We start from the raw sequence: 7,282 nt of genomic DNA on the forward strand, positions 1-7,282 counted from the left end.
AACTGGCCGCTAGAGGCTGGCTGCAAAAGGGAGTCAATCCCATAAGACTCCCTATGTTAAAATGCCAAACTTTACATGGTTTAAAACATGTTTACAGCCTGGTTCAAAAATGTTGGTCTATATAGCCAATTTTGCCCTTCATGACAACTGTGAGGGGGGTGAATTTTTTTATAACTCATCAGTTTAAATTATATTAAGCCCTAAAGTTCTGCATAATTAAGGGCGTGGCCACTTGAGTGACTGGTGGATTGCCACTGCTGTCACCACCGTTGAGCTAGGTGGGCGTGGTTTCAGCAACCAGCTCCCGCCTCGGAGTCAATCCCATAAGACTCCCTATGTTAAAATGCCAAACTTTACATGGTTTAAAACATGTTTACAGCCTGGTTCAAAAATGTTGGTCTATATAGCCAATTTTGCCCTTCATGACAACTGTGAGGGGGGTGAATTATTTTTATAAGTCATCCGTTTAAATTATATTAAGCCTTAAAGTTCTGCATAATTAAGGGCGTGTCCACTGGAGTGACAGCTGGATTGCCGCTTCTGTCACCACGTCGAGCTAGGTGGGCGTGGTTTCAGCAACCAGCTCTCACCTTTTTGCCCATTTTTGATTATCCGGGAGTGACGCGCTGCCAAGATGGCGACGGCCAGCTCCGCCCACTTTGAGCTTCAAAAACGCTCTTCAGGAACCTACAGGTGATGTCACGGACACTACAACCATGTTTTTATACAGTCTATGGTATGAACACACAAGACGCATCGAAAAACGCTGGCGATAAACGCGTGCGATATTCGTGCACAAGGCTTAACACTGTCATTTCTCACCACTTTTAATGCAGTTTAATATACTGTGTCAGAAGTGAGACGAAACCACAAAGCTTTTATTGATTTCCAGAGTCTGTGGCCACATCAAATATTCATCCTCTTTTGTTCCAGCACGAACGCACAGAGATCTGCAGTAAACAGTGTAAATCGATCTCTGTGGTTTTGTGCCTCTCTTAAGAAGCCCATCTCCGCCTTGTGCACTTCAGAGTCCTGCATGAACATTAGTTAATGTGGATGAACGGCACACCAGCAGTAGCTTTACTTCTCTTGAGGTTTGGCAGAGATGGACAGATGGAGCTCTATGAGGAGCTGTGAATAGGAAAAGTGGGTCAATACTTGCCCATTCCCCCGTGGAATCCAGTGGAAAACTCCTGCATTGACAGCCCTGAATAATCAAAACTGGCCACTGCAAAGTGGTATTGCAGGTACAGCAGGTATTGATCTACAGGCAGAGTAAATAACATGCTGCCTTTTGAGTAAAGCAGTGCCGCCAGTGCTCCAAGCGTCTAAGAGACCTATAGATGATACACTTTTGCTGTAAATATTTGAAAATTTGTGCACTAACAATCACCCTGATGCCAGCGGGAGATGGTTGCTTGTAAGGGACTGCACTTATGTGCTTTGGATTTGATTGATTTGCAAAATGCATGGCTTGCATGCAGACCAAGATATATATATATATATACATACACACACACACACACACACACACACACACACACACAGTATATACATATATATATACAGTATATAGGCAAATATATACTGTATATAGGCAAATCCCCTGAGCAGTGTTGTTAAGTAAAACAAAACTAATTTTATTTAAAATATTTTTGTAAATATTTTAATATTTTTTAAAAACATAAATATTTCTGTAATTAAAATAGATTAAATATTAGATTATTATTAATATTAGAAGTTAAAAACTTGAATTAAACATAAAAAAAACAAATGAAAAGTTGAAATGTTGTCTTGATAGCTAACTGAAAAAAATAACAAATAAACCAAAACAAAGGAAAATGACCAAATTACCTTTTTTTTTTTTTTAATGAAAAAAAAAAAAAATCTAAGATAATAATAAATAATATAGAAATAACACTGCATCTGAGCCATAAATGCATGCAAAAAATAAAAAAATATGTGGCAGCAGATGGACAAACACAAGTCAATTTTCAAGAGCCATTCATATTTTATGTTTTAATACACCATTGCATTGCATCATGTTTTTTTTTCAGCACCTCAAAAACATTGGAAATTTTGGATGCATTTTTAATTTGGTGATTTTTTTTTTTAATAAGCTAGATGGAGGGCAACAGAATAGAACAGAATGCAGGGTCTTGAGAGGGTCTCAGCTTGAGACAACAGTAAAAACATGACACTAAGTGCTGAACTGAAAATACAGGGTCAAAGCAGCTGACAAAAACAGAGGTGCACACTTATTGAGATAATTACAATAATCTGCAGAACGAGCGGAGAGAGCGTTTTATCTGAGTGTATTTTAATTGAGTTGGCCAGTGAGTCTTCACATACTGTAATGGCAAAACATGATGCTTTGTGTGTTGAATTTTCTGTTTTTGTATTTTTGTAACTTTTTTCGAGTATGCAATGTGCTGAAACAAACATGATGCAATGCTACAGTGTATCTTGCAACACGGAAATAAGCTATTTTCTATTTTATCTGTCTACGTACCGTAAACGATAAAACTATTTCCGCTACAAAACAGTGTTTTTATGATTACAATAATACATTAAATAATGTGATAAGAAATGTCAGTTTGCAATATAAAGCAGCATAACAGACTGTTTTTGTACATGTAAAATAACTGAAAGTGAATGACACCAGAAGTCTCACACATTCAAGTAACAAATGGCAAGAATGTAGGGTACATCAATGCCAATATTGTTTAAAGAAATATTCCACCCAAAAATGAAAATTCGCTTATAATGTACTCACCCTTAGTCCATCCAAAGTGTAGATGAGTGTTTTTCTTCATTAGAACAGATTTGGAGAAATTGAGCATTATACTGTATCAGTTCCTCAGCAATGGATCCTCTGCAGTGAATGGGTGCCGTCAGAATGAGAGTCCAAACAGCTGATAAAAACATCACAATAATCCACAAGTAATCCACACCACTCCAGTCCATCAATTAACGTCTTGAGAAGTGAAAAGATGCAGATTTGTAAGCAACAAATCCTTTAAGATGTTTTTAACTTCAAACCACTGCTTCCATAATCCATAATATTAGGTTCTCCAGCATGATCTGAATCAGGAGGGAAATCTACACAGATCAAACACCGTTTACAAGCAAAAACAGTCCAGAAAAGGTTCTTAACAAATATGTGGGTGGATTTTGATGTGACAACAGGAGATGGACTTTTTCACTAGAGGAAGTGTTATTATGGATTATGGATTTATGGTATTTTAGCCAGACGCGACGGGTCAAAGTTGAAATGCCTTAATGATTTCGTATAAACCCACAGCTTTTCTCAAGATGGTAACTGATGGACTGGAGTGGTGTGGATTACTTTGTTTTTATCAGCTGTTTGGACTCTCATTCTGACGGCACCCATTCACTGCAGAGGATCCATTGATGAGCAAGTACATTTCTCCAAATCTGTTCTGATAAAGAAACAAACTAATCCTGGATGGCCTGACGGTGTGTAAATTTTCAGCAAATTTTCATTTTTGGGTGAACTATTCCTTTAATCTATGTGTGTAAAGGTCTATTTGTGCATCTAAAAGGCAATGTTAAAGTTTGCATGAAAATGTTTTGATGCACTAGCATGCTGCCATTGCAGTCACCGTTGTTATTACGGTTGACAGGCGGTGCATAAGGCAGAGCTGTGCGGTGTGCCAGACTACAGGTATTTCTGTAAAATGAAATAATTTAAAGCACATAAAAGGCTATGAATTGATGCGCAGGTGTCTTAGAAGCACACTGCCGCCCTCACACATGCATTCGGGCACTGCGGCGTTCTTTCATGCTGTCTGTGCAGTGTCACAGAGCTTGCATCCACAGAGACGCCGCGAGTGTGGAATGACAGCCCGGGTTTTCCCACTCTTCCTACAGTATGTTGCTAGGCAACCCCTGCCACGAAGAGCCATCGGAGTGCCATTGGCCGCCTTCTTCGGCACGATCATGCATCATTAACCCGACAGCACCTCTCCTTGCTTACCGCCCATCAAATCCGAGGGGCTCGCAGACACGAGAGCCCACCACCACTGAGGTTAACAGAGTGTGAAAGTAACATCAGGAATGAATACAAATACTTGAAATATCCTCACACGGCTCGCGGTAATGGCTTCCCCCTCTTGAGCATTATTGCTCTATTTGTATGAAGTCAAACACTGTCTCCTCAGGCTTGTGTGCCGCCTCATTGGCCAGCGATCTGCATCTAGAGACCGTCGTTTAAGCCGTGATCTCCTTTTAGAGAAGGTTCACAGCTGTGGGAGCATTTGCACACCTAGATGTCATCGCTGAGAATGTGAGATGCGCTAGACGGAGTGCAACAGATGCACGTTTATAGGTGGATTAACTCTCACACGCTGTTGCTGATGCACACAAAAAGACAGAAACAGAGCAGGGTTTGATGGACATTCCCATTGTTAGGCATTCAGGGGTTTAGGAGTAACAGTAACTGTCCAAATTCCTCCTCATTTCTTAACTGGGCTTTGCCAAGATGTTGAACACCAAATATGCAAGTTGATGCATGTAAATATGCTGCCATGTGCAGTATTCTGATGTTTTTGCTGTTTAGTTTAGTTTTCCTGTGAAAGAACTTAAACACAAAAATTATGCAGTAAACACGTCTGTCAATCTACAAAAGGGACTAAAAATGTCATAAAAAAGAAGCATAATAGTAGTCCATTTGTCTTATATCTTTGTGCAAAATTAAAGTTTATAGTATAATTTTTAGTGTTATAGTATTATTAACTTTAGAATGAATTAGTTTATATTATACTTTCAGTAATAGATTATATTTTTTATTAATATAGTATTATCATTTAGTTTTATAGATTATGGTCTTACTGATAGATTGTAGTTTTTTAATTAATGTTTTGAATTAGCTTTTATTTTTATATTTGTAGTTTTCGTTTTAATTAGTTAAATGTTTATAATGATTTTGTTCTTTCAACATTTTTGTTAGTTTTTGTATAATAATTTTAACATAACAGCAATTTTAAACATAATTTTAAATTTCAGTTTGTTCCTCACAGTGTTATTTTATTATGCAGTATTATTTTAAACAGTATTATTTAAATATGCAATTATAGTTTTTATTGTTTTAAATTAGCTTTCATTTTTATATTTTCAGTTTTTATTTCAATTTAATGTAGTGATTTTTATGTGCTTTTAACATGTTTTGTATAACAATTTTAATGTAACAATTTTAAACTATTTTAAATTTCAGTCTGTTCCTCACACAGTTTTTTTAGTATTAATTATATATGATTACCGTTTTTATTAATATATTGAATTAGCATTTATTTATATTAAACATTTTTATTTTAATTTTATTTTAATTTGTAGTAATTTTATTTATATGTTTTATATTTATGTCTAGGTTTAATTTATTTTAATTTCAGTTTTAGTTTAGCTTTAGTTTTTATTTTGTTTCCAGTTAGTAATTTTAGTGTTTCAACTTAAACTTTTAGTTAATTGCCAGGACAGCATTTCTAATTTTCATTTAAGTTTTTCCCTCCAATACTTAGTTTTGGTAAATGATAATAAACCTGCATAAAAAAAAAAACAAGTAACATGTTTTGTATAACAATTTTAATGTAACAATTTTAAACAATTTTAAATTTCAGTCTGTTCCTCACAGTTTTTTTAGTATTAATTATATATGATTACCGTTTTTATTAATATATTGAATTAGCATTTATTTATATTAAACATTTTTATTTTAATTTTATTTTAATTTGTAGTAATTTTATTTATATGTTTTATATTTATGTCTAGGTTTAATTTATTTTAATTTCAGTTTTAGTTTAGCTTTAGTTTTTATTTTGTTTCCAGTTAGTAATTTTAGTGTTTCAACTTAAACTTTTAGTTAATTGCCAGGACAGCATTTCTAATTTTCATTTAAGTTTTTCCCTCCAATACTTAGTTTTGGTAAATGATAATAAACCTGCATAAAAAAAAAAACAAGCATATGACTTCAGAATATTACCATAAGGACTTTAATGGTTCTTTTATAGTATTTTTTTTTTTTCCAGAATTGTCTTTTTTTTTTTTAGGTCCATAATTGTTATTATTGTTAATTCAGATTCAAACACAACAAGCCTGACAAACAAAAAGCACAAATCCTGTGCTTATTTCTTCCTCAAATGCTCATTGTAGATGTATTTCTGAATTGACATTGATTTTTTTTTAGGTCCATAATTGTTATTATTGTTAATTCAGATTCAAACACAACAAGCCTGACAAACAAAAAGCACAAATCCTGTGCTTATTTCTTCCTCAAATGCTCATTGTAGATGTATTTCTGAATTGACATTGAAACCAGCCAGTCAGATTGAAATGTTGCATTTTCACCCATATCTTGTCATATTTGTGTATGACGTGCATCATATCGGAGGCTTTTATTTGAAAGATGCAACACCAAACAAAACTATCACTAAAAAGAGATGTTTCCTCTCCTCAGAGTTCTTCAGATCAGTGCAAACGAAAGAAAGACAAAGACAGAAACAGAAGAGATTTGTCAGCCAAGAACCGCACCGTTCTGTGTTCTTTGCCTTGATGCTAATGCAGTCTGAAAGGATTCATGTCTGTCTGTCTGCTGCGCCCACACTCACATCTTCTCATCTCTGCTTCCTCTCTCCTTTCTTTTCTTCCTCTCTTTCTCTTTTAAATGTGTATTAAACACCTGTTTTCTGATTGCGTCACAAGCGTTTACCGTCCTTATTTGCACTGCACGGTTCAAGGAGAAACTTGTGACTCACAATTTACAGCAACAATCCGCCAGTCTGGACAATAAAAACACCAAACACAATGAGAAAAATCTGCTGAATGTGACACAATAGCTTCAATAAACTCGCCTCATGGTGGTGTGTGTTGAGATGACAGGAAATGAATGTGCGCCCACATCCCATAGCTTCTTTGATCCTGGTAACTAAAGTTGTCAAAGCTTATGAACGCATGAAAGGATTGACTAGTTGCAGGGATTTTGTTGCCGGCTGGAGATCAGATGGCTTGAAACTCTCTCAAATTGGCTACAAGCCATCCTTATTGTTTAGCCCGATGGGGGAGTTGTGCATGTTGAGCTGGGACGTCCCACAAACAAAATTGTGGACTCTATTTGCACTGATTTTTGGCACTTTTTAAGTTCTTTAAGACTAGTTTCACAATCATTCCATGTCTCATGATTCAAGAATGAGAGCTTGCTTTAAAGGGGTCATATGATGCTATTTTAAAGATCATTATTTTGTGTATTTGGTGTAACAGAATATGTTGA

At 35.5% G+C, this 7,282-nt stretch overlaps 1 protein-coding gene across 4 annotated transcripts in view; it reads left to right on the forward strand.

Annotated features, from left to right (window-relative positions):
* plcl2 (phospholipase C like 2) overlaps window positions 1-7,282 on the forward strand; it is a 68,738-nt gene that overhangs the window by 40,792 nt on the left and 20,664 nt on the right. The window lies entirely within an intron of this gene.

Source organism: Sinocyclocheilus anshuiensis, unplaced genomic scaffold (assembly GCF_001515605.1).
Source record: "Sinocyclocheilus anshuiensis isolate Anshui unplaced genomic scaffold, SAMN03320099.WGS_v1.1 scaffold552, whole genome shotgun sequence".
Lineage (NCBI taxonomy): Eukaryota > Metazoa > Chordata > Actinopteri > Cypriniformes > Cyprinidae > Sinocyclocheilus > Sinocyclocheilus anshuiensis.